Genomic DNA, 27,985 nt, shown 5'->3' on the forward strand with positions numbered 1-27,985 from the left:
GACTGCAGCTTCCAGAATCCTCTGTGGTGAGTGGGCAAACCACTGAACTGCATTACCCACAATCCTTAGGGGAAACTTTAGTTTCAGAATTTTCTGCAGTGAGTAGGAAAAACACAGGACTAAATTACCCACAAATCTCGGTGCCAGTAGCTCTCAGGACCCTCTGTTGTGAGGACTGTTGGACTGAGAGCTTAACTACAGTATCCAGAATCCTTGGTGGGGTGTGTTGCCCAATAGTATCCAGCCTGAAACTCCCTGAGGCCTCCCAAGTGAGAGCTGTGCACTATGCAGGTCAGACTACACTACCTACAATTCCTGGGGACACACTGGTGAATGTGCTGCCTATAATTCCAGGAGGCTTCCACAGTGAGGTCTTCAGTACCAAGACAAGCATGTGGCCTTCAGTTCTCATGGCCCTTGCAGTAGGGGCATGTAGGGAAAACACTGGACTACCTTATCCAGAATCCTCAGCGGGGATCACAGTTCCCAGTATCTGCAATAGTGAGGACTGCAGGGTAGGGAGCTGAACTACACTACCTAGAATTCTTGGAGGTGCCCCGTGTCCATGTGGCCTGGAACTCTCAAAGGCTTCCACAGTGAGGGCTATGGAGGTAGAGGGCAATACTATACTACCCAGAATCCCTGGGGGCCTGCAGCTCCCAGACACCTACGTTTTGAGTACCGCAGGGGCAAACTTTGTATTGCACTACACAGACTCCTCAGGGGTGTCTAGGTAGGCTTGTGCTACACAGATCCCAGAGCCGTGATGGGGGTGAAGTCCACTTAGGTAGGATGGATTGCACTACCCAGAATAATCATGGCCCACAGCTCTCAGAGACCTCTGCGGTCAGAGCTGACTGAGTAGAACTGACTACAATACTCAGAATTCCTGGAGGCTCCGAGCTCTAAGTAGTCACTGTACAGTTGAACATAGCACCAGGCTACAATACCCAGGATCCTTGGGGGATTGCAGCTCCCAGAATCCACTGTAGTAATGCTGCATGGGCAGAACACCAGACTACACTGTCTAGAATCCCTAGGGATGCCTGAGTGACTGTGTAGCCTGCAATTTCTAGAGACCTCTGCAATGGGGGCTGCATTGTAGAAGACTGGATTACACTACCCAGAATCCTGGGTGGGGGTATGAGGTTGAATGTGCTACTTGAAGCCCCCATAGACCTCTGAAGTGAGGGCTCAGTGGGCAGAATGCCAGGCTACACTGTTCAGAATCACTAGGGGTGCCTGAGTAGCCTGCAGCTGGCCTCTGCAGCTGGCCTCTGCAGCTGGCCTGCAATGTGGAATACAAGACTGCACTAACCAGAATCTTGATGGTATGAGGGTGAATGTGCTACTTGCAACCCCTAGGCTTCTGGGGTGAGGGCTGCATGGGTAGAACACCAGAGTCCACTGCCAGGGTTCTCCAGCGTGTCTGGGCCAGCACATGGCACACAGCTTCCATGGTCCCGAAGGGCAAAGACTGTGTGAGCAGAGCACCAGACTACACTGTCTAGAAACCCTGAGAACCCTGAATCTGTGTAGCCTGAAGCTCCCAGAGGCATCCATGGTGAGAGCTGGGCAGGCAAGACAGACTGAATGATCTAGAATGCTCATAGGCTACTGGGAATTTGGTCTGAGCTCAGGTTCTTCTACCCTCCTACAGTGGTCACCCTGGGCTGGGAATTAACAGATTTTCTTAAAATCCCTGATTCTGAATTGGAGCAGTCCCTGCCTAAGTCACTCTGTCTCAAAGACTACATGTCCCAGAAGCCTCTGAGGTGGTCTGTTTCTGGCCTCTGCCCTTGGGCTGAGGGTCTAGACTCCCTGTAGCTGCCTCCCTTTGTGCCTCTGCCTGCCTGTCTCAGGCTGCTGCAGCACTTTGCCTGGTGGAGTGCAGCGAGGGGATCTCCTGGATTCCATTTCTCCTCTTCTGAGAGATTCCACTCCTCAGGTGCCACAGCCAGACCTAATTAGAGCAGTGGGAACATATTTTATTCATTAACTGCTGAGGGTGGAAGAAGGTGCTGACATTCACCAGGGAGCCAGGAGAGGCCCTGCCTCTGAGCTGGGAGGAGCTCCTGCACAGCGCATGGCCAAAGGGGCGTGGTCAATAAGGGGCAGGGCCTTGCCACCATCTTTAATGCTGCCTCCTTGAGAGTGAGGAGCTGACTTCCCCCTCAGGACCAACCTGGGAGAGCACCAGTCCTCAGAGTGTTGGGTCACTCCACAGGGAGTGGCAGAGCTCCCTTCTCAGAGCAGATTGAGAGAGACACCCAGGTTGCGGACTCTCGTAGGTCATTCCTCCAGGGGCTCACGGAGCTCCCTTCTCCTCAGAGCAGCCTCAGTGTTGATTCTTGGCTTAGGGACTTTCGTGAGTCGTGTCTCTAGGGATGCCTGGGGTTCCCTTCTCCTCAGCAGCCTGAGAGAGACACTTGGTGTGGGGACCCTCGTGGGCCATGTCTCTAGGGGTGCCTGGGGTTCCCTTTAACTCAGAGTGGCCTGAGGGAGACGCCTGGTGCGGGCACCCTCTTGGGTCATGTCTCTAGGGACGCCCGGGGTTCTGTTCTCCTTAGAGCAGCCTGAGGTAGGTGCCTGGTGTGGGGACCATTTTGGGTCACATTCTAGGGACACTGGGGGGCTCCCTCATCCTTACAGCAGCCTGAGGGAGATGCCAGGCCTGGGGAACCTCGTGGGTCATGTCTCTAATTAGGCTGGGGGTTCCCTTCTCCTCAGAGCAGCCTGGGGGAGACGCCAGGGTTGCTGTGTGCAGCGGAAGGGGGCGTGGCCAACCAGGGGCGGGGCCTCAGCGCCATCTTTAAGGCCGCCTCCTTGAGAGTGAGGGGCTGGCTTCCCCCTCAGGACCAATCCAGGAGAGCCCCAGTCCTTGGAGTATTGGGTCACTCCACAGTGAGGGCCAGAGCTCCCTTCTAAGAGCGGATTGAGTTCCCAGGTTGGGGACTCTCATGGGTCATGCCTCCAGGGACTCACGGAACTCCCTTCTCTTCAGAGCAGTCTCAGTGGACTCTTGGCTTAGGTACTTTTGTGAGTCGTGTCTCTAGGGATGCCTGGGGTTCCATTCTCCTCAGAGCAGCCTGAAGGAGACGCCTGGTTTGGGGACCCTCATGGGTCACATTCTAGGGACACTGTGGGACAACCTCATCCTTACTGCAGCCTGAGGGATATGCCAGGCCTGGGGAGCCTCGTGGGTCAAGTCTCTAAGTAGCCCTGGGTTTCCGTCTCCTCAGAGCTGCCTGGGGTGGTTGCCAGGGTTGCTGTGCTTGGCCAAAGGAGGCATAGTCAATCAGGGGTGGGGCCTCGCCGCCATCTTTAATGCCGCCTTTTTGAAAGTGAGGAGACTGCTTCCCCCTCAGGACCAACCCGGGAGAGCCCCATTCCTGGGAGTGTTGGGTCACTCCACATGGAGGGGCAGAGCTCCCTTCTCAGAGCAGATTGAGAGAGACCCAGGTTGGGGACTCTCGTGGGTCATGCCTCCAGGGGCTCACGGAGCTCCCTTCTCCTCAGAGCAGCCTCAGCAAGGACTCTTGGCTTAGGGACTTTTGTGAGTCATGTCTTAGGGATGCCTGGGGCTTCCTTCTCCTCGCATTGGCCTGAGGCAGATGCCAGATGTGGGGAGCCTTGTGGGTCACAACTCTATGTAGGCCCTGGGTTTTCTTCTCCTCAGAGTGGCCTGAGGGAGATGCCTGGTGTGTGGACCCTCTGGTTTATGTCTCTTTGGATGCCTGGGGTTCCCTTCTCCTCTGAGTAGCCTGGGGGAGATGCCTGGCTTGGGGACCCTCATGGGTTATATTTTTAGAGAAGCCGGGCGTTTTCTGCTCAGAGCAGCCTGAGGAGATGTATAGCATGGGGACCCTCATGGTCATGTCTCTAGGGACACCTGTGATTCCCTTTTCCTCATAGCAGCCTCAGAGAGATGGCTCAGAAGCTTCTGGCAGCCGGTGAGGAGATGGTGGGAAGCATGAGGAGCAAACCCTGTCCTGGACCTGAGAGCTGAGGGCAGCCTTGGCTGTCAGCCCCACTCTGTCCTTCACAATTTCATCCTGGCTCCCTGTGCAGCAGTGACCCTTCCTTAGGCTGTGACCCTCATCATCTTAACATAGTGACCCGGGGTGGTTTCTAGGGAACCTGGCAGGGAGGAAGGAGGAATGTACAGCTTAAGGGAAGGGGACCCCAGTCCACTTCCTTATTTTCCTTAGTGTTTAAATGGTTTGCTTTTTCTTGCAGTGTTAAAATAGTAGAAAAAAAATATTGAAAAGTACATATGTTAACAACCCACTATGTTATTTTAAAAAAAAAATTTAATTTTTATTTTTGAGTACTGAGGATTGAACTTAGTACTTATCTTTTTGTTGTTGTTGTTGTTGTTGTTGTTGTTGTTGTTGCATGTGACCACTGAGCCATATCTCCAGCCCTATTTTGTATTATAGAGACAGGGTTTTACTGAGGTGCTTCATGCCTTGCTTTTGCTGAGGCTGGTTTTGAAGTTGAGATCCTTCTGCCTCAGCCTTTTGAGCTGCTTAAGTTTAAATATATTACTTCTAACCAAGCCAGAATTTATTAAAAATACATCTCATGTTTTTTGTGGAATCAAACTCATGAACCACATTTTTCTTTTTCTTTAATCTCTGCTTAGTTTTTTTTTTCAATTTTTTTTTAGTTGTAGAAGGGCACAATATATTTATTTTATTTATTTCTTTTTATGTGGTGGTGAGGATCAAAACCAGTGCCTCACACATCTAGGCAAGCGCTCTACCACTGAGCTACCACAGCCACACGTTTTTCTTTTGGTGGAGAGTTTAATTAGCAAGAAGCCACCCCTTCAGGACCCTCTTGCTAAGGCCTTCCCCTCCAGACCCTGCCTCTCCTCTAGACCCCACCTATATTCTATGGCCCTGCTTGTCCTCCTGATCCACCCTTCCCCCTCCTTCCTACCCTGCCTCTCCTCTAGGTCCTACTCATGTTCCAGGGCCTGTCCCTTCCTCAGGTCCCACCCCTCTGTGAAGCCCTGCCCCCTTGTGACTCATTCTCCCCCTCCTTCAGACCCTGTCTCTCCTCCAGATCTTTCCCTTCTTCCTGTCCTGCCCCTCCTCCAGACCTCACCCCTCCTCTTTTAATTTTTTTTTGTTGCACATGGACACAATGCCTTTATTTTGTTTATTTATTTGTATGTGGTGTTTAGGTTTGAACCCAGTGCCTCACACATGCTAGGCAAGTGCTCTACCACTGAGCCATAACCCCAGCCCAACCCTCCTCTTTAAGACCCTGCCTCTTCTCCAGACCCCACTTATCTTCCAACCCCCACTCCTGACCTTCCGTCCCCCTCCTCCAGACTCTGCCCCTGTTAGTCTAGGATGAGCAGCTCCCTGGCTGCTGTGCTAATTGGCAATATATTCATAATGGTGCACAAATAACATCTGTTGTATAAACACTGACATCCTGCATTGGATGAATTATCTTGACTATTATCAAAATTTGACATACCATAAAATAAATTTAGAAAACTCACCTTTCTCTCTCTTTTATTCTCTATAGATCATGAACATTTGAAATAAAATCAGAATTTGTTAAAGGGCAGATGACAGCCAGCCTTGAGCCCTGATGATCCCAGGATCCCATCCAGTGGGAGAACTCTAAGTATCAGTCCAAGCTTTTGTATGCTAATTGATTCATTATTTTTTCTTATTTTAGAGTTATTTTGCTATGTAATTCCCTATGGCCTTCAGTTCTGTGTAATAGGTTTTTCCTATTCAATTTTTAATTAATATTCTTTCAATTTTTTACAGAATTTTTAAAATATTTTTTTAGTTGTCAGTGGATCTTTTTATTTTATTTATTTATTTTGTTTATTTATATGTGGTGCTGAGGATTGAACCCAGGGCCTAACACATTCCAGGCAAATGCTCTGCCTTTGTGCCGCAACTCTAGTCCTGTATAGGATTTTTAATTCTGTGAACTTCTATTTTTTTATTCATTTTCTATTTGATTACACCAATAAGGAATATTTTAAAAATTTAGTTTACTTTGTTTTTGATTGAGACAATTGTTTTGTTTGAGAGAATTGTCTTGTTTGGAAATGCTCATAATCAAATGATTTTAATTAATTTCCATTTATTAAGACATGTTTGAGACTGGGTGTGCAGCTCAGTGGCAGAGCACTTGCCTGGCATGTGAGAGGCCATGGAGTCCATCCCAGCACCACACACTCAGAAGATGTCTTTGACAGGACTCAAGCATGAGAGGTATAGTTTCAAAAGATCATGTATCGGGGCTGGGGTTGTGACTCAGCAGTAGGGCACTCGACTAGCACGTGTGAGGCCATGGGTTTGATCCTTGGCACCACATAAAAATAAGTAAATAAAACAAAGGTATTGTGTTGAACTACAACTAAAAGTAAAGAAAAAATTTTTAAAAAGATCATGTATTTACACATATACACATATACCAAAGTGCCTCTTCCAAATTCATATGAAATTATTCTAAGAAAATTTCAAATCAGTTTTAAAAGACAAGAGGGATGATGATATTTTTAATGTTAACCATTGATATTTCATGATATTTAAAACCACTATAGGGGCTGGGGATGTGGCTCAAGCAGTAGCGCGCTCGCCTGGCATGTGTGCGGCCCGGGTTCGATCCTCAGCACCACATACAAACAAAGATGTTGTGTCCGCCGAGAACTAAAAAATAAATATTAAAAATTCTCCCTCCCTCTCTCTCTCTCTCTCTCTCCTCTCTCACTCTCTCTAAAAAAAAAAATAAAAAAAATAAAACCACTATAGATGAAATCTCCTGAGATGCAAATCATTACAAAATGTAAGAGACAAGTCAGTAACTGCTTTTTTGTAATTCAGATACATTTACTCAAAATAAGCTTTTAAAAAACATATTTTCTTCTTTTCAAATTTAGAAAGCATTTTCATATGTCCTATTAAAGTTCTATATTCATCAGAAAGTTCTCTTATTCCTTGCATACAAAGGGATGGGCCTTCTAATGAGCATGATACTTTATATTGTCAGGAATTCTTGTGGGAGAACTCTTTGTTTTGCCTCTGTTCAAAATATTATTTAAAAATGTATCAGTTTGCTTTTGATTTCAGAAATTTGTCTTTCTTTTGAAATTATGTATTTGTTAGTATTTAGGGTTATTCATGTAGGAAATGCCATGATTACATTTTATCCTAATGTTGGTGCCCCTATGTGCTTATAAGGTGGCTTTCAGAATGCAGTTTAGTATCTCTCTCATATTTGTTGGATTCATTAGAAAAGTAAATGCACTTTTGATCATATTTAAATGGTTGCATTTGAATTATTAGAAGCAGAAATCAGACATGTTAGTATTGTGAGCTGAACAAAGTGCAGGTTTACTTTCATCATTTTGAGGAGGCTGACATAATGGCTTCTGCCTTGTTCTGTACCTGCCATAGTTGTCAGATGTCTCACCTGGAGAATTTTTTTTTTTGGCACTGGGGATTAAACCCAGGTCCTTGCTTGTGCTATGCAAGCCCTGAACTACATATGTCCCCAGTCTTTGTTACAATTTCATTTTGAGACAGGGTCTAGCTGAATTGCTAATGTCAGCCTCAAATTTGTGATCCTTCTGCTTTACCCTCCCAAATAGCCAAGATGACAGGCATGAGTCAAAGTGCCTGGCTTCTCCTGGAGTATTTTGATATCAGTATCATATGTTTCCAATGTGTTAATAATTTCCTAAGCTAGATTATGTTCATTTTTCTTATCAACAGTCAATAAAGCCTTTTTGTTGTTTTTTGATGGTATGCTTAATGTGAATATGGTTTATGATGTGACACCACTGTTTATGGTGATCTAGCTATGCAATTCACTGTAAGGAAAGTATTTTGATTCTGAGAGTCTCAAGTGTTTTAGGTCCAACATGTTTCCGTAAGAGGAGTGATTATTCATTTTCTATTTGATTATAAAAAGAAGACACAAATTCTTTTTTGTGTGTGTGTGGTTCTTGGGGTTGGTCCTAGGGCTTCCTGCATGCTAGGAAATCTTTCTACATCCCCAGCCCCATAGATCCTTTAGTTGTCATTAGCTTCATGATGAGCTAGTGACAATAAAATTACTTAGAAGTTCAACTAGATTTAGACTCATACAAGAGTGTGGGCATCCATAGCTCCTTGTGATTTCTAAAAGGTAGAGTGTTTTCTCACAGCACAGCAGCATCTAATATAATTTCTGGACCAAGCTGACACCTCTGCTTCTCTTGGCTCACCACTTCCTGCAGAGTTCTTGGAGGAGATGACTATTTCTTTGACTATTTGTCCCAGTCACAAATATTTGATTATATTGCTGCTAAAAAGGTATGCATAGAAATAAAATAGAGACAAGGATTCTTTGGGATAAATGATTCAGACACAGTGAGTCAATTTGCATTAGGACTTTTTTTTTAATATAAAGTCAGTCTTTCAGGAAAGTTAAACCAGGAGTTGAAATAGAATCTCTAAAATGTCATTTTTTTTCTCCTCTATTGATCAAGTTTTAAGAAGGCAAACCTAGAACCTAGTGACAGCATAAAAATATAAGGAGTTTACTTATGTTATTACTTCAACATGAAATATGTAAAAGAAGCACATACTTTGAATTTTATATTAATTTGAACTATTTGATTTTTGTGTTATGAATGTTCATAATAAAATACAGAACTAGCTAAGAGTGTCAGTTACCAGTAATTAACTGTATGAATAATTAAACAAGTACGTGTTTATTTAGAGGCAGGTTCTCACAGAGTTACTTAAGGCCTCACTAAGTTGCTGAGGCTGGCTTTGAACTCAAAATCCTCCTGCCTCAGCCTCCCAGGATGCTGAGATTACAGGCATGTGCCACCATGCCAGGATTAATTTTATCTTTATACAGAGATTGAAAAGAAAGTGTAGAGATTTCCCAGGTAGCCTCAATCTGGTTTCTTCCCTTGTTATGACTTAGGTGAGCTGTCTCTAAAGTGTTAACATCTTAGACCATTTGTCATGAAGAAAAAATAATGGTATGTTAACATTAACTGAAGTCACATATCCTTTGGATTCTCAGTTCTGTGTCTTCCTGTTCTAGGATCCCATCTAGGAGCCAACATGACATCCAGTCATCATGTCTCCATAGACTTCTCTTGGGGTGACAGTTTCTATGACCTTGAGAACATTGAGGATGACTTGTCAGGTATTTTTATAATTTTTTTTTGAATTTTCCTTTTTTCATATTTAAACTGGGGCTGTGAGTCTGGGGGAGGCAGGTAACAGAGGTGAAGAGCTGCTCTGTCATCTCTTGTCCTTATTGTCATATTAGTATTGACTGTGCTCACCTGGCTGAGGCAGTGCCTTTCAGGTTTCCTTGTGTTTCTCATATTTAGCCTGGGGCTATTGGACTGGGGGAAGCTGGTCACTGAGCTGAAAAGCAGCTCTATCATCTCCTGCCCTCAAGGTGAAATGGTAGTATTGATTGTGCTCACCTGCTTGAGGAAGGGACTTTCAGGTTTCTTACTATGAAGTTACTCTTTTTTTGCATGTCCACATTGTCTGTTCTTCTGGAGGAAGTTGTAATGCAGAGCCCACGCTTAGGGATCAGAGAGTTAGCTCTACCTCCTTGATGACTGTGTCTCTCTCAATTATATGGAATTCTTCTGCACAAGAGGTTTCTACTCAGCCTCATTTGTTTGTGTATTCAGTCATTTATATATATCAGTCATCTGGATAGTTTGATTAAGGTGTTTTTTGTTCTCCCCCCCCCCTTTTAAATACTACTTTGCGGCTCAATTCATCCCTACTTTAACCATTGGGAATTCTTTCCATTGGAGATCTTTCCATTATCTCCTGTTGTCCTTTAACATATTTTCTGGTTTTGTCCCAAAGTTTTTTCTTTCTGATATTTAAATTACCCTGACTTATATATTTACTGTGTTACTCTTAGTATCAGCCATTTCTTCAAAGAGTCATGGCTCCTTTGATTGGAGAGTGATATTAAAATCTTTCATCTGGCAGGGGCTGGGGTTGTGGCTCAGTGGCAGTGTACTCATCTGGCATGTGTGAGGCACTGGGTTCGATCCTCAGCACCACATAAAAATAAACAAATAAAATAAAGGTCTTTAAACAGTGTATAAAAAATATTTCATCTTGCATCTTGATCCACACAATTGACAATGCAAAGAAGTTTATGTGTATTCTAATCTTTTCATACCCCCTAGTTATAACTATGTTTATGTGGAACCATCTGTGAATGTATTAAGCAAAATGTGAGTTTATACTGATCTGCAGTCAATGGATTCTGACCCATTATGACATAGATCCCTCTGCCTTCATCCCTTGTTTATCATAATTTCTCACCCCATCAGTGGGAAATCTAGCTCCCAGTTTCTGCCATATAATTAATTCATTGTTCCATTATGAGCAATGAATTCATTATTGCTCCAGATTATGGGCTGTGACATAATAAGAAATACACATTCAGCCTCTGCACCCAGTTCCTGGTGCAGCACTCCTAAAATCTTTATATTTGCTGAGTGACAGAGGTGTTAGGAGCATTTTTTTTGTCCTAATATTGATTCTTTTACCTTGGTTATTTGCACAGAGCTCCTAAATCCTGCAGAATCTCCTGGAGGCCTAGGAGGGGCTTGTGCTTTAATAAGGACTTTTGGTGGGCTCTAGGGAAGCTTCAGGATGGAGGATGGTCATGAGAAAAACCACAGGAAGGGTGGTGCACCACAACTCCATGTAGATGGAGACTCCTGTGCTGGGAGGCACCTGGGCCTCATCCTGCACAACTCTTCCTCTGTAATTTTGTCTTTTCTAGAATGTCATAAAAGGTAAACTATACAGCATGTAGCCTCTTGAGCCTGGCTTATTTCACTTAGTGTACCAGGTAGAATTTATCTATTTCTCTGTGTAGGGTGGTAGTTCATTCCTTTATATTCTGTGTTGGTTATGCATTCAGGTATCAGAGGACATTCTTTTTTTTTTGAATTTTAATATTTATTTTTTAGTTTTCAGCGGACACAACATCTTTGTATGTGGTGCTGAGGATTGAACCCGGGCCGCATGTATGCCAGGCGAGCACGCTACCACTTGAGCCACATCCCCAGCCCTGGGAGGACATTCTTATTTGTGATCTGATCAGCATCATAGAGCTGCTATTCATAATTATATGCTAGTTTTGTTTTGACATACTTTTTCAAAGAATTTCTCTAAAAGAAGGTGATTTATAGGGACACTGTTGGGTTATAGATTGGACTTTTTTGCTTTGGGAAGAACTAGCACATCATCTTCCAAAATGGCCATGCCACATGTTCTCCTAGTAATGCCTGAGACTGCTGGTATCTCACATCCTGCAGCTGTTGGTGCACTGCTGTTTCTTAGACATCAGCAGTTCTAATAGCTGTGCCATACTACCTCACTATTGTTTTAATTTATGATTCCCTGATGATATGGGATGCTGAGCATCATTTTGTATAACTATGTGCCATCTTTTACAGAGTAGGAAAAAAGTGTGTGTGTGTGTGTGTGTGTGTGTGTGTGTGTGTGTGTGTGTGTGTGTTGTGTATGCATGTGTGCATATGTGAGTTGTGTGTGTGGTGCTGGGGATTGTACCACAGGGCTCACATAAACTAGGCAAGTGCTCTACCACTGAGCTAATCCCATCCTTTAAAAAATTTCCTAGGCTGGGCTCAAGTTTGCAATCTTCTTGCCTCAACCTTTTCAGTAATTGGGGTTGTTGGCATGCAACAGTGCACTTCGTAAAAAATTGAACTTTATAAAGTCCATGTTATTGGTATTTTTTTTTTTAGTCAATTGGTATTTGGTATTGTGAGTTAAAACTCATCAGCAAGGACTGGCGAAGTAGCTCAGTATTAGAAAGTTTGTACAGCATGTGTGAGGCCCTACATTCAAAACCCCCCAAAACAAATATACACTACCATTACTAAATCTAAGATTACATAGATTTTCTTATTTCTTTCCAGATTTTTTTTTTTTTAGTTTTATCACATTTTAGTTGTGGACTATTATGAGTTAATTTTTGTAGGAGTTTCTGTTTGTGTCTACATTCATTTCACTTAATAAGGGTTGAATAATTTGTTCAATCACCATTTTTTTTTAAAGAGAGAGTGAGAGAGGAGAGAGTTAGGAGAGAGAGAGAATTTTTAATATTTATTTTTTTTTTTAGTTCTCGGCAGACACAACATCTTTGTTGGTATGTGGTGCTGAGGATCGAACCCAGGCTGCACGCATGCCAGGTGAGCGCACTACAGCTTGAGCCACATCCCCAGCCCTCAATCACCGTTTCTTAAAAGACAAGGATACTGGGTTTCATTTTAGTTTGAATTTCCAAAATCATGGCCTTGAGTAATCTAGATACAGTACTGAATTTCATCCATTTCTCAGGAATGTCATGGGGTGCCCATACACCACTGAATTGAAGCATTCTGTGCTGGGTCCTAATGACCACCAGAGGGTATGTGCCACTTTCATGGATATGGCAGTGTCATAATACTGTCACGGTGGAGTGATAATGCTAACATGTTGTCTGTGTGCAGCCTATAATGCTAATGTATTATCCATAGTAGCCTTTGATGCTATTGTGACCATATGTGGCCTCTAATACAAATATAGTGTCCACAGAGTAGCCTTGAACACTAACAGCTTCCATAACAGCTTCCATATTAATATAATGTCCACATCATGGCCTCTAATACTAAAATAATATTCATAACATGTCATCAAAAACTAATATAATAGCTACCCTGTGGTCTCTAATCCAAATATAATATACATACTATAACATCTAAGGCAAAGTAGTATCTCCCTGTGATCTTTAATACTAATATGATATCCATAGTGTAGCACCTAAGGCTAATATAATAGCTGCCCTGTGTCCTTTCATGTTTTTATGGTATCCATAGCTATTATGGTTTAGATATGAGTTATCCTTTATAATATTAATATGATATCTATAAGAGCTTTTAAAACTGATATAAGAGCTGTCCTATGTGGTGTTTAATGATGATAGTATTTTAAAGCTGATATTATATCTTTCCTATTCCCTTTAATCTTGATAACTTATCCATATTAATATATTTAACACTGACAAAATGACTGTACTATGGCATTTTTTTACGTCTTTTTTTTTTTTTAGTTTTGATGGATCTTTTAAAATTTCATTTATTTATATGCAATGCTGAGATTTGAACCTAGTGCCTCACACATGCTAGCCAAGTGCTCTACCACCAAGCTACAACCCCAGCCCATACTGTGGCCTTTAATACATTTATAATGTCCATATTATAGCATGTAAAACTGATATAATAGCTGCCTGTTGCCTTTAACATTAATAGCTATACAATGTGTATAAAACTAATAGTTTCCCATGACCTTTAATACTTACATATTATCCATATAATAGCATCAAAAATTGATATTACTTGCCCTGGAGTTTAATATTATAGCCTCAATGTAGCATCTCTAACTAATGTAATAGCTTCCCTATGGCCTTATATAATCATTCTCCTGTGGCTTTTAATATTAATACAATATTCATATTATATCATCTAATACTAATATAATAGCTGGCAATGTGCCTAAGGTATTAATATGATATCCACATATAGCATCTAAAACTAATAAAATAGCTGAATTTTTTGTCCCTAATACTTATAAGAGATCCATAGTATAGAATCTAAAATTAATAGAGTAGCTGCTCTGTGGCCTTAAACACCAATATGACATCTATTTGTAGCATCCAAAAGTGACATAATAGCTTCCCTGTGGCTTTATTGTTAATAAGATAACCATACTATAGCATTAAAAACTAAAATAATATCTTACCTTGCAGCCTTAATATTAATATGATATGCATACTATGGCATTAAAAATTAATGTATAGGTACCATGTGGCTTTTAATATTAAAATGCTGTGTATTTTACAGCATCTAAAATGAATACTATACACACACACACACACACACACACACACATACACAAACTATAGCTTCTAAAACTGACAAGGTGGTTGCTCTGTGGCCTTTAATATTAATATGATACCCATAAAGTAGCATCTAAAACTATTATGATAGCTGCCCTGTAGGGTTTAATATTAATATTATATCAATAATAATAATATAATATTCATACTATAGCATCTAAAATCAATATACACACTGTAGCATCTACAACAGATATATTAGCTGCACTGTAGCTTCTAACATTAAAATAATTTCTGTAGTATAGCATCCAACACTAATATAATAGCTGTATGATGGACTTTCTTACACCCTCTCCAAAAAACAAAAACCAAAAATTAATAAAATAGCTGCCACCTGACTCTTAATGTTTTATCCTTACTATAACACAGTAAACTAATAAAATAGCTGTAGATAGTAAAGACTGAGCTCATGAGGTTTCAGAGGAAAAGGCCTCTGTTGGAAATTGGATGAGAGGCCATTCTTGTTATATTCTAAAAAGTTGTCTACAGTTTGCCTATGTTCTGAGATGTTCTGTGAGGCTAAATTTAAAGGTGATAGAGTAATTAATCTGGCAGAAGAAATTTCAAGGCAACACAGAATTCAGGCAGTGACATGAATATTGCTGGCAGCTTTTAGCCAAATTTGGTATAATAATCAAAGATCATAAAGCAGAGCAGGAAGAGCACCTTTTAATTTGGTCAGAGTTAAACTAAATGTGTGAGTCAAACTGGAGCTTAGGAAGTTGTAATTGTTAAAACATTCTGACCACTAAAGAGATGCTAAATACTTTGCCCAGAGACAATAGGAAATAAGCCTTGAGTGCATCTCAGGAATTGGCAAAACCATGCCAATTTCAGGCTCAAAGTTTTAATTTATCTTTTTTTTTTGTACCAGGAATTGAACCCAGAGGTACTTAACCACTGAGTCACATCCTCAGCCTTTTTAAATATTTTATTTAGAGACATGATGTCACAGAGTTGCTTAGGGCCTTGCTAAATTGCTGAGGCTGACTTTGAACTTGCAATCTTCTTGCCTCAGCCTCCTAAGCTGCTGGGATTAGAGTCAGGCACCAACCTGCAGCTGACCCTTGACTAGGACAGGACCTCCTGGGAAGGGGTACCTGTGCAGTGTCCAGAGGTCATCTGGATGGAGGCAGGAAGCCCCTCCTTATTTTCTGTGCTCAGCCCCTATGGGGAAAGTTGTCTACTCTCAGTATACTGACTGCCAGCCCCCCTTCCCTTCCACCTATCTGACTTTGTCTTGGATTACTCCAAGCTTGTTGTATGCTCACTCTGTCAAAGGGCCAGCTGGGCCCAGTGGGCATAGGTGAGACACCATGACCAAGTGGAGTATCATCTTCTGTACATTCCTGAGGGACTCTCCCTGCTGAGATTAAAAGAGATATTTTGGCTGTTCCAAGGTGTGGATGGCAAGAGGGGAGCTGAAAGAGAATATGAGGGGTGGTTTGTTCAGCCCTGGACTTTCTGGGATCCAGGGCTTTGGGGACATAAAATATGGGTGGAAAATATTCAAACCATAGCACCATCCTTTTATATCAAAACATGGGATGATGGGCTCTATTTTAGCTAAAATATGCAAATGTATGTTGAATAACCAGAACAGTGAATTTCAGAGGTTGTGCATCAGGACTAGGTAGTGGCACAGCTCTCTCTACAACACTAAACAAGCTAATCAATCAACAGAATCCAAGCTCGGGATGCATTTGCTACCTGTGGAAAAGAGATGAAATTAAAATTTGGGATGGAGGTATGAAGCTGTATCATAATGTCCTCTAAGCTAATCAGAAGTGGGTCATAGGGACCCTAATGGCAGTCACCTCCAGGTTCTCCCCTAGATGTAGTTCTTTGGGGATCCTGGAGTTGCCTCCATGTTTATCTGTTGTATCCTTGGAAGCTCCTATGGATGGACAAAGATGCAGGCCTGGGTTGTTGTGCTTGCATTTTTCTGAGTTTACCACCCACATCCATAACTTTGAAATCTCTTTCCATAGGCAGCAACTGCACACTGAGCCTGAGTTTATCAGCTGCATATACAGGTTTTTCTATTCAGAACTCACTTTTCCCTCTGTGAGGTATGCAAAGGTAAGGGCAGTCCAGTTTCCAGACCGGAGTAGAGACCTGGGGGAGCTCAGAGACACCAGGGCCTCCATGGCATAGATTCGTAGCAGTTATGCTGTTTGTTTACCCATTGAAGCACATCCTGATTGCTTAAGCTATTGGGGCATTGTGAATAGAACTACTATATGTAATTGCATGCTGTTATCTAGATATACATTTTTTAAAGAGAGAGAGAGATAATTTTTTAATATTTATTTTTTAGTTATTGGTGGACACAACATCTTTGTTTGTATGTGGTGCTGAGGATTGAACCCAGGCTGCACATATGCCAGGTGAGCGCGCTACCGCTTGAGCCACATCCCCAGCCCTAGATATACATTTTTGAGGAAGTTTTCTATATTTTTAGGATTGTGTGGTGACACCATGTCTAACTTTAGGGAAAATGCCTAGTTTTTTTGATAGTGTTGAACTGTTGTGTGCTCTTACAACAATGCACAAGAGTGCCTGTGGCTGCTCATCATCCTCATGGTTGATACTACACTTAGTAAAGACCTTAGCAGCTCGGTAGGTGTGCAGTGCACCTTGGGGTCTTAGTTTGTGCTTTCCTCATGACAGGTGATACTAAGAATCATTTCTTTGCTTCTTTGCCATGTCGTATATTTCTTGTGAGTTGTCTGTTTATGTCTTTACCAATTATGTTGTCTTATTGTTGAATATCTCACTACATTTTTTTACACAGTTTGCTTTAGACATATATCTTCCAAAGATTCCCCCAGTGTTTGACTTGTCTTTTCATTTTCTTTATATGATTTTTTTTTACAGAGAAATTTACTACAGTCCACATCAGGTTTTCTTTCATGGATTTCTTGTTGTTATTGTTTGTTTGCTTGGTAGCTGGTATTGAACCCAGAGGAGCTTAACCACTGAGCCACATCCCCAGCTTTTATGGATTTTTTTGCAGGGGCTACATATAAAACCTTATCATGAAACATGTGGTCATGCACATCTTCTGGAGTTTTACAGTTTCCCATTTTAAATTCAAGTCTACGGAGTATTTTGTTAGGTTCTGGCATCCATATGTGTGGCTTCTTGAAGTGTGTTCTTTTGCAGTCAGTGCTGTCTAGTCTAGGTTTATAAACAGCTTCTTGGGAATTTCTGGAATGCACTGAATCTTCAGATAAGGTTTGAGATAATTTCATCTTAATTATATTATTGAGACCTGAGCAAAGACTATCTCTGCATTTATTTATATTTCATTTGATATCTTTATAAACATTTCAAGATTTTCTGAAAGTATGTTTGTACTTTAAGACTTACATGTAAGTACTTCAAATTTGGGGTCTCTATTTTAAATATTAATGCTTTAAAATGTTTCTTATTCCAGTTTATAAATTTCACTGTTTCCCCTACATGATGGCTGAAATATAGGAAATCAATGAAATTTTGTCTATGGGTCATGTACTTTGCTGCTTGCTATCTCCATCCATTCTGATCAAGACATAGGATGCTGGGCTCTATTTCTTTTTGATTTCCAAAATCATGACCTGGAATAGTCAGAACTATGAATTTCAGAGCTTCACTGTGCCTAGCACAAGGGGGTGTAGCTCTGAACAGCGAACACCCAGCACCCAGCATCCTGCACTGCCCACAGTGGCCAGTGGGGACACTCAGAACAACCTTCTCTGATCAACTGCTTTTGGGGGCTGTGTTCTGTGCCCTAATCATACTTCCTTCTCCTGGGGACCCATATAAGAGATGCCACATCTAGGGACTCCTAGGGGCTTTATATAAGGTGTAGACCAGAATTTTTTTTTTTTTATCCTGGGAACACACCTAGAAAGATACCATGGCCTGGGGATGCCTGGTGGATATGTCTATGGTGAGGACTAGAGCTTCCTTCTCCCTGACACCTACCCATGGAGACTCCACTGTGGAATCAGGATGACTGAGATCCACTTGAGGAAAACATGAGGAAGAAGCTTCTTGTGTACTGCCTGGTGTGCTGAGAAGGAGGTTCTGCCATGTTCTTTACTTTCTCAGGTAATATGTTAGCAGAACTTATTTTACAACAGTATTTCTTACTGAGGCTTTTGCTGCTCATTATCATGGTATGTCAATGTATTTTGTGTGGCTTGAGTGTCTGAGGACACAAATGCCCCCTCAAGATGGTTCAGGGAGGGCCCAGTGCCTGGAGTCTCATTGGGGCCTGAGGGTAAGGGCTCATGAAAATGCAGTAAGAAGCTCTCAGGAGCCTCCAGGGTGAGAGATGCAAAAATTATGATGGATCGCACTACCCAGAATCCTGGATAACTGCAGAATCCTCATTGCAGTTACCAGAGCCTTCTGCAGTGAAGGCAGCATGGGTCAAATGACAGACTGTGCTACCCATAATTCTTGGGGACCTGCAACTTGCAGAGACCTCTGCAGAGAGGGCTGTATTGACAAAAAATCAAACTATGCTGCCAATTACTTTTGGGTGCCTGCTCTGCCCAGGAGCCACTGGGGGTGAGAATTGTAAGGGCAGAATACCAGACTTCAATGCTCAGAACTTCTGGGGATGCCTACATACTCTGTAACCCTGTAAGTCCCAGAGGATTTGGTGGTGATAGTTTTGTTGGTAGAGCTCACTTCCTAGAATCTCCAGGGTCCCAGGGAAAGCATGGGGTCTTCAGCTCCTGTGATGCTCAGCAGGACTGTGCAGGGCAAACACTAGACTGCATTACCCAGAACCCTCAGGGACTGCAGCTTCCAGAATCCTCTGTGGTGAGTGGGCAAACCACTGAACTGCATTACCCACAATCCTTAGGGGAAACTTTAGTTTCAGAATTTTCTGCAGTGAGTAGGAAAAACACAGGACTAAATTACCCACAAATCTCGGTGCCAGTAGCTCTCAGGACCCTCTGTTGTGAGGACTGTTGGACTGAGAGCTTAACTACAGTATCCAGAATCCTTGGTGGGGTGTGTTGCCCAATAGTATCCAGCCTGAAACTCCCTGAGGCCTCCCAAGTGAGAGCTGTGCACTATGCAGGTCAGACTACACTACCTACAATTCCTGGGGACACACTGGTGAATGTGCTGCCTATAATTCCAGGAGGCTTCCACAGTGAGGTCTTCAGTACCAAGACAAGCATGTGGCCTTCAGTTCTCATGGCCCTTGCAGTAGGGGCATGTAGGGAAAACACTGGACTACCTTATCCAGAATCCTCAGCGGGGATCACAGTTCCCAGTATCTGCAATAGTGAGGACTGCAGGGTAGGGAGCTGAACTACACTACCTAGAATTCTTGGAGGTGCCCCGTGTCCATGTGGCCTGGAACTCTCAAAGGCTTCCACAGTGAGGGCTATGGAGGTAGAGGGCAATACTATACTACCCAGAATCCCTGGGGGCCTGCAGCTCCCAGACACCTACGTTTTGAGTACCGCAGGGGCAAACTTTGTATTGCACTACACAGACTCCTCAGGGGTGTCTAGGTAGGCTTGTGCTACACAGATCCCAGAGCCGTGATGGGGGTGAAGTCCACTTAGGTAGGATGGATTGCACTACCCAGAATAATCATGGCCCACAGCTCTCAGAGACCTCTGCGGTCAGAGCTGACTGAGTAGAACTGACTACAATACTCAGAATTCCTGGAGGCTCCGAGCTCTAAGTAGTCACTGTACAGTTGAACATAGCACCAGGCTACAATACCCAGGATCCTTGGGGGATTGCAGCTCCCAGAATCCACTGTAGTAATGCTGCATGGGCAGAACACCAGACTACACTGTCTAGAATCCCTAGGGATGCCTGAGTGACTGTGTAGCCTGCAATTTCTAGAGACCTCTGCAATGGGGGCTGCATTGTAGAAGACTGGATTACACTACCCAGAATCCTGGGTGGGGGTATGAGGTTGAATGTGCTACTTGAAGCCCCCATAGACCTCTGAAGTGAGGGCTCAGTGGGCAGAATGCCAGGCTACACTGTTCAGAATCACTAGGGGTGCCTGAGTAGCCTGCAGCTGGCCTCTGCAGCTGGCCTCTGCAGCTGGCCTGCAATGTGGAATACAAGACTGCACTAACCAGAATCTTGATGGTATGAGGGTGAATGTGCTACTTGCAACCCCTAGGCTTCTGGGGTGAGGGCTGCATGGGTAGAACACCAGAGTCCACTGCCAGGGTTCTCCAGCGTGTCTGGGCCAGCACATGGCACACAGCTTCCATGGTCCCGAAGGGCAAAGACTGTGTGAGCAGAGCACCAGACTACACTGTCTAGAAACCCTGAGAACCCTGAATCTGTGTAGCCTGAAGCTCCCAGAGGCATCCATGGTGAGAGCTGGGCAGGCAAGACAGACTGAATGATCTAGAATGCTCATAGGCTACTGGGAATTTGGTCTGAGCTCAGGTTCTTCTACCCTCCTACAGTGGTCACCCTGGGCTGGGAATTAACAGATTTTCTTAAAATCCCTGATTCTGAATTGGAGCAGTCCCTGCCTAAGTCACTCTGTCTCAAAGACTACATGTCCCAGAAGCCTCTGAGGTGGTCTGTTTCTGGCCTCTGCCCTTGGGCTGAGGGTCTAGACTCCCTGTAGCTGCCTCCCTTTGTGCCTCTGCCTGCCTGTCTCAGGCTGCTGCAGCACTTTGCCTGGTGGAGTGCAGCGAGGGGATCTCCTGGATTCCATTTCTCCTCTTCTGAGAGATTCCACTCCTCAGGTGCCACAGCCAGACCTAATTAGAGCAGTGGGAACATATTTTATTCATTAACTGCTGAGGGTGGAAGAAGGTGCTGACATTCACCAGGGAGCCAGGAGAGGCCCTGCCTCTGAGCTGGGAGGAGCTCCTGCACAGCGCATGGCCAAAGGGGCGTGGTCAATAAGGGGCAGGGCCTTGCCACCATCTTTAATGCTGCCTCCTTGAGAGTGAGGAGCTGACTTCCCCCTCAGGACCAACCTGGGAGAGCACCAGTCCTCAGAGTGTTGGGTCACTCCACAGGGAGTGGCAGAGCTCCCTTCTCAGAGCAGATTGAGAGAGACACCCAGGTTGCGGACTCTCGTAGGTCATTCCTCCAGGGGCTCACGGAGCTCCCTTCTCCTCAGAGCAGCCTCAGTGTTGATTCTTGGCTTAGGGACTTTCGTGAGTCGTGTCTCTAGGGATGCCTGGGGTTCCCTTCTCCTCAGCAGCCTGAGAGAGACACTTGGTGTGGGGACCCTCGTGGGCCATGTCTCTAGGGGTGCCTGGGGTTCCCTTTAACTCAGAGTGGCCTGAGGGAGACGCCTGGTGCGGGCACCCTCTTGGGTCATGTCTCTAGGGACGCCCGGGGTTCTGTTCTCCTTAGAGCAGCCTGAGGTAGGTGCCTGGTGTGGGGACCATTTTGGGTCACATTCTAGGGACACTGGGGGGCTCCCTCATCCTTACAGCAGCCTGAGGGAGATGCCAGGCCTGGGGAACCTCGTGGGTCATGTCTCTAATTAGGCTGGGGGTTCCCTTCTCCTCAGAGCAGCCTGGGGGAGACGCCAGGGTTGCTGTGTGCAGCGGAAGGGGGCGTGGCCAACCAGGGGCGGGGCCTCAGCGCCATCTTTAAGGCCGCCTCCTTGAGAGTGAGGGGCTGGCTTCCCCCTCAGGACCAATCCAGGAGAGCCCCAGTCCTTGGAGTATTGGGTCACTCCACAGTGAGGGCCAGAGCTCCCTTCTAAGAGCGGATTGAGTTCCCAGGTTGGGGACTCTCATGGGTCATGCCTCCAGGGACTCACGGAACTCCCTTCTCTTCAGAGCAGTCTCAGTGGACTCTTGGCTTAGGTACTTTTGTGAGTCGTGTCTCTAGGGATGCCTGGGGTTCCATTCTCCTCAGAGCAGCCTGAAGGAGACGCCTGGTTTGGGGACCCTCATGGGTCACATTCTAGGGACACTGTGGGACAACCTCATCCTTACTGCAGCCTGAGGGATATGCCAGGCCTGGGGAGCCTCGTGGGTCAAGTCTCTAAGTAGCCCTGGGTTTCCGTCTCCTCAGAGCTGCCTGGGGTGGTTGCCAGGGTTGCTGTGCTTGGCCAAAGGAGGCATAGTCAATCAGGGGTGGGGCCTCGCCGCCATCTTTAATGCCGCCTTTTTGAAAGTGAGGAGACTGCTTCCCCCTCAGGACCAACCCGGGAGAGCCCCATTCCTGGGAGTGTTGGGTCACTCCACATGGAGGGGCAGAGCTCCCTTCTCAGAGCAGATTGAGAGAGACCCAGGTTGGGGACTCTCGTGGGTCATGCCTCCAGGGGCTCACGGAGCTCCCTTCTCCTCAGAGCAGCCTCAGCAAGGACTCTTGGCTTAGGGACTTTTGTGAGTCATGTCTTAGGGATGCCTGGGGCTTCCTTCTCCTCGCATTGGCCTGAGGCAGATGCCAGATGTGGGGAGCCTTGTGGGTCACAACTCTATGTAGGCCCTGGGTTTTCTTCTCCTCAGAGTGGCCTGAGGGAGATGCCTGGTGTGTGGACCCTCTGGTTTATGTCTCTTTGGATGCCTGGGGTTCCCTTCTCCTCTGAGTAGCCTGGGGGAGATGCCTGGCTTGGGGACCCTCATGGGTTATATTTTTAGAGAAGCCGGGCGTTTTCTGCTCAGAGCAGCCTGAGGAGATGTATAGCATGGGGACCCTCATGGTCATGTCTCTAGGGACACCTGTGATTCCCTTTTCCTCATAGCAGCCTCAGAGAGATGGCTCAGAAGCTTCTGGCAGCCGGTGAGGAGATGGTGGGAAGCATGAGGAGCAAACCCTGTCCTGGACCTGAGAGCTGAGGGCAGCCTTGGCTGTCAGCCCCACTCTGTCCTTCACAATTTCATCCTGGCTCCCTGTGCAGCAGTGACCCTTCCTTAGGCTGTGACCCTCATCATCTTAACATAGTGACCCGGGGTGGTTTCTAGGGAACCTGGCAGGGAGGAAGGAGGAATGTACAGCTTAAGGGAAGGGGACCCCAGTCCACTTCCTTATTTTCCTTAGTGTTTAAATGGTTTGCTTTTTCTTGCAGTGTTAAAATAGTAGAAAAAAAATATTGAAAAGTACATATGTTAACAACCCACTATGTTATTTTAAAAAAAAAATTTAATTTTTATTTTTGAGTACTGAGGATTGAACTTAGTACTTATCTTTTTGTTGTTGTTGTTGTTGTTGTTGTTGTTGTTGTTGCATGTGACCACTGAGCCATATCTCCAGCCCTATTTTGTATTATAGAGACAGGGTTTTACTGAGGTGCTTCATGCCTTGCTTTTGCTGAGGCTGGTTTTGAAGTTGAGATCCTTCTGCCTCAGCCTTTTGAGCTGCTTAAGTTTAAATATATTACTTCTAACCAAGCCAGAATTTATTAAAAATACATCTCATGTTTTTTGTGGAATCAAACTCATGAACCACATTTTTCTTTTTCTTTAATCTCTGCTTAGTTTTTTTTTTCAATTTTTTTTTAGTTGTAGAAGGGCACAATATATTTATTTTATTTATTTCTTTTTATGTGGTGGTGAGGATCAAAACCAGTGCCTCACACATCTAGGCAAGCGCTCTACCACTGAGCTACCACAGCCACACGTTTTTCTTTTGGTGGAGAGTTTAATTAGCAAGAAGCCACCCCTTCAGGACCCTCTTGCTAAGGCCTTCCCCTCCAGACCCTGCCTCTCCTCTAGACCCCACCTATATTCTATGGCCCTGCTTGTCCTCCTGATCCACCCTTCCCCCTCCTTCCTACCCTGCCTCTCCTCTAGGTCCTACTCATGTTCCAGGGCCTGTCCCTTCCTCAGGTCCCACCCCTCTGTGAAGCCCTGCCCCCTTGTGACTCATTCTCCCCCTCCTTCAGACCCTGTCTCTCCTCCAGATCTTTCCCTTCTTCCTGTCCTGCCCCTCCTCCAGACCTCACCCCTCCTCTTTTAATTTTTTTTTGTTGCACATGGACACAATGCCTTTATTTTGTTTATTTATTTGTATGTGGTGTTTAGGTTTGAACCCAGTGCCTCACACATGCTAGGCAAGTGCTCTACCACTGAGCCATAACCCCAGCCCAACCCTCCTCTTTAAGACCCTGCCTCTTCTCCAGACCCCACTTATCTTCCAACCCCCACTCCTGACCTTCCGTCCCCCTCCTCCAGACTCTGCCCCTGTTAGTCTAGGATGAGCAGCTCCCTGGCTGCTGTGCTAATTGGCAATATATTCATAATGGTGCACAAATAACATCTGTTGTATAAACACTGACATCCTGCATTGGATGAATTATCTTGACTATTATCAAAATTTGACATACCATAAAATAAATTTAGAAAACTCACCTTTCTCTCTCTTTTATTCTCTATAGATCATGAACATTTGAAATAAAATCAGAATTTGTTAAAGGGCAGATGACAGCCAGCCTTGAGCCCTGATGATCCCAGGATCCCATCCAGTGGGAGAACTCTAAGTATCAGTCCAAGCTTTTGTATGCTAATTGATTCATTATTTTTTCTTATTTTAGAGTTATTTTGCTATGTAATTCCCTATGGCCTTCAGTTCTGTGTAATAGGTTTTTCCTATTCAATTTTTAATTAATATTCTTTCAATTTTTTACAGAATTTTTAAAATATTTTTTTAGTTGTCAGTGGATCTTTTTATTTTATTTATTTATTTTGTTTATTTATATGTGGTGCTGAGGATTGAACCCAGGGCCTAACACATTCCAGGCAAATGCTCTGCCTTTGTGCCGCAACTCTAGTCCTGTATAGGATTTTTAATTCTGTGAACTTCTATTTTTTTATTCATTTTCTATTTGATTACACCAATAAGGAATATTTTAAAAATTTAGTTTACTTTGTTTTTGATTGAGACAATTGTTTTGTTTGAGAGAATTGTCTTGTTTGGAAATGCTCATAATCAAATGATTTTAATTAATTTCCATTTATTAAGACATGTTTGAGACTGGGTGTGCAGCTCAGTGGCAGAGCACTTGCCTGGCATGTGAGAGGCCATGGAGTCCATCCCAGCACCACACACTCAGAAGATGTCTTTGACAGGACTCAAGCATGAGAGGTATAGTTTCAAAAGATCATGTATCGGGGCTGGGGTTGTGACTCAGCAGTAGGGCACTCGACTAGCACGTGTGAGGCCATGGGTTTGATCCTTGGCACCACATAAAAATAAGTAAATAAAACAAAGGTATTGTGTTGAACTACAACTAAAAGTAAAGAAAAAATTTTTAAAAAGATCATGTATTTACACATATACACATATACCAAAGTGCCTCTTCCAAATTCATATGAAATTATTCTAAGAAAATTTCAAATCAGTTTTAAAAGACAAGAGGGATGATGATATTTTTAATGTTAACCATTGATATTTCATGATATTTAAAACCACTATAGGGGCTGGGGATGTGGCTCAAGCAGTAGCGCGCTCGCCTGGCATGTGTGCGGCCCGGGTTCGATCCTCAGCACCACATACAAACAAAGATGTTGTGTCCGCCGAGAACTAAAAAATAAATATTAAAAATTCTCCCTCCCTCTCTCTCTCTCTCTCTCTCCTCTCTCACTCTCTCTAAAAAAAAAAATAAAAAAAATAAAACCACTATAGATGAAATCTCCTGAGATGCAAATCATTACAAAATGTAAGAGACAAGTCAGTAACTGCTTTTTTGTAATTCAGATACATTTACTCAAAATAAGCTTTTAAAAAACATATTTTCTTCTTTTCAAATTTAGAAAGCATTTTCATATGTCCTATTAAAGTTCTATATTCATCAGAAAGTTCTCTTATTCCTTGCATACAAAGGGATGGGCCTTCTAATGAGCATGATACTTTATATTGTCAGGAATTCTTGTGGGAGAACTCTTTGTTTTGCCTCTGTTCAAAATATTATTTAAAAATGTATCAGTTTGCTTTTGATTTCAGAAATTTGTCTTTCTTTTGAAATTATGTATTTGTTAGTATTTAGGGTTATTCATGTAGGAAATGCCATGATTACATTTTATCCTAATGTTGGTGCCCCTATGTGCTTATAAGGTGGCTTTCAGAATGCAGTTTAGTATCTCTCTCATATTTGTTGGATTCATTAGAAAAGTAAATGCACTTTTGATCATATTTAAATGGTTGCATTTGAATTATTAGAAGCAGAAATCAGACATGTTAGTATTGTGAGCTGAACAAAGTGCAGGTTTACTTTCATCATTTTGAGGAGGCTGACATAATGGCTTCTGCCTTGTTCTGTACCTGCCATAGTTGTCAGATGTCTCACCTGGAGAATTTTTTTTTTTGGCACTGGGGATTAAACCCAGGTCCTTGCTTGTGCTATGCAAGCCCTGAACTACATATGTCCCCAGTCTTTGTTACAATTTCATTTTGAGACAGGGTCTAGCTGAATTGCTAATGTCAGCCTCAAATTTGTGATCCTTCTGCTTTACCCTCCCAAATAGCCAAGATGACAGGCATGAGTCAAAGTGCCTGGCTTCTCCTGGAGTATTTTGATATCAGTATCATATGTTTCCAATGTGTTAATAATTTCCTAAGCTAGATTATGTTCATTTTTCTTATCAACAGTCAATAAAGCCTTTTTGTTGTTTTTTGATGGTATGCTTAATGTGAATATGGTTTATGATGTGACACCACTGTTTATGGTGATCTAGCTATGCAATTCACTGTAAGGAAAGTATTTTGATTCTGAGAGTCTCAAGTGTTTTAGGTCCAACATGTTTCCGTAAGAGGAGTGATTATTCATTTTCTATTTGATTATAAAAAGAAGACACAAATTCTTTTTTGTGTGTGTGTGGTTCTTGGGGTTGGTCCTAGGGCTTCCTGCATGCTAGGAAATCTTTCTACATCCCCAGCCCCATAGATCCTTTAGTTGTCATTAGCTTCATGATGAGCTAGTGACAATAAAATTACTTAGAAGTTCAACTAGATTTAGACTCATACAAGAGTGTGGGCATCCATAGCTCCTTGTGATTTCTAAAAGGTAGAGTGTTTTCTCACAGCACAGCAGCATCTAATATAATTTCTGGACCAAGCTGACACCTCTGCTTCTCTTGGCTCACCACTTCCTGCAGAGTTCTTGGAGGAGATGACTATTTCTTTGACTATTTGTCCCAGTCACAAATATTTGATTATATTGCTGCTAAAAAGGTATGCATAGAAATAAAATAGAGACAAGGATTCTTTGGGATAAATGATTCAGACACAGTGAGTCAATTTGCATTAGGACTTTTTTTTTAATATAAAGTCAGTCTTTCAGGAAAGTTAAACCAGGAGTTGAAATAGAATCTCTAAAATGTCATTTTTTTTCTCCTCTATTGATCAAGTTTTAAGAAGGCAAACCTAGAACCTAGTGACAGCATAAAAATATAAGGAGTTTACTTATGTTATTACTTCAACATGAAATATGTAAAAGAAGCACATACTTTGAATTTTATATTAATTTGAACTATTTGATTTTTGTGTTATGAATGTTCATAATAAAATACAGAACTAGCTAAGAGTGTCAGTTACCAGTAATTAACTGTATGAATAATTAAACAAGTACGTGTTTATTTAGAGGCAGGTTCTCACAGAGTTACTTAAGGCCTCACTAAGTTGCTGAGGCTGGCTTTGAACTCAAAATCCTCCTGCCTCAGCCTCCCAGGATGCTGAGATTACAGGCATGTGCCACCATGCCAGGATTAATTTTATCTTTATACAGAGATTGAAAAGAAAGTGTAGAGATTTCCCAGGTAGCCTCAATCTGGTTTCTTCCCTTGTTATGACTTAGGTGAGCTGTCTCTAAAGTGTTAACATCTTAGACCATTTGTCATGAAGAAAAAATAATGGTATGTTAACATTAACTGAAGTCACATATCCTTTGGATTCTCAGTTCTGTGTCTTCCTGTTCTAGGATCCCATCTAGGAGCCAACATGACATCCAGTCATCATGTCTCCATAGACTTCTCTTGGGGTGACAGTTTCTATGACCTTGAGAACATTGAGGATGACTTGTCAGGTA

At 43.3% G+C, this 27,985-nt stretch overlaps 3 long non-coding RNA genes across 3 annotated transcripts in view; all 3 read left to right on the forward strand.

Moving 5' to 3' along the window:
• Positions 1-27,985, forward strand: part of LOC308636098 — a 140,449-nt gene that overhangs the window by 90,837 nt on the left and 21,627 nt on the right. The gene's annotated exons all lie outside the window — the stretch shown is intronic.
• LOC308636099 lies at positions 5,552-9,127 on the forward strand. The gene is made up of 3 exons (XR_014019344.1): positions 5,552-5,667; positions 6,132-6,254; positions 9,085-9,127. It is a non-coding gene; the product is annotated as an uncharacterized lncRNA (long non-coding RNA).
• On the forward strand, positions 24,345-27,957 carry LOC308636922. Its single transcript, XR_014019522.1, has 3 exons — positions 24,345-24,460; positions 24,925-25,047; positions 27,878-27,957. It is a non-coding gene; the product is annotated as an uncharacterized lncRNA (long non-coding RNA).

This window comes from Spermophilus citellus (genome assembly GCF_964194105.1).
Source record: "Spermophilus citellus genome assembly, chromosome: 17".
Lineage (NCBI taxonomy): Eukaryota > Metazoa > Chordata > Mammalia > Rodentia > Sciuridae > Spermophilus > Spermophilus citellus.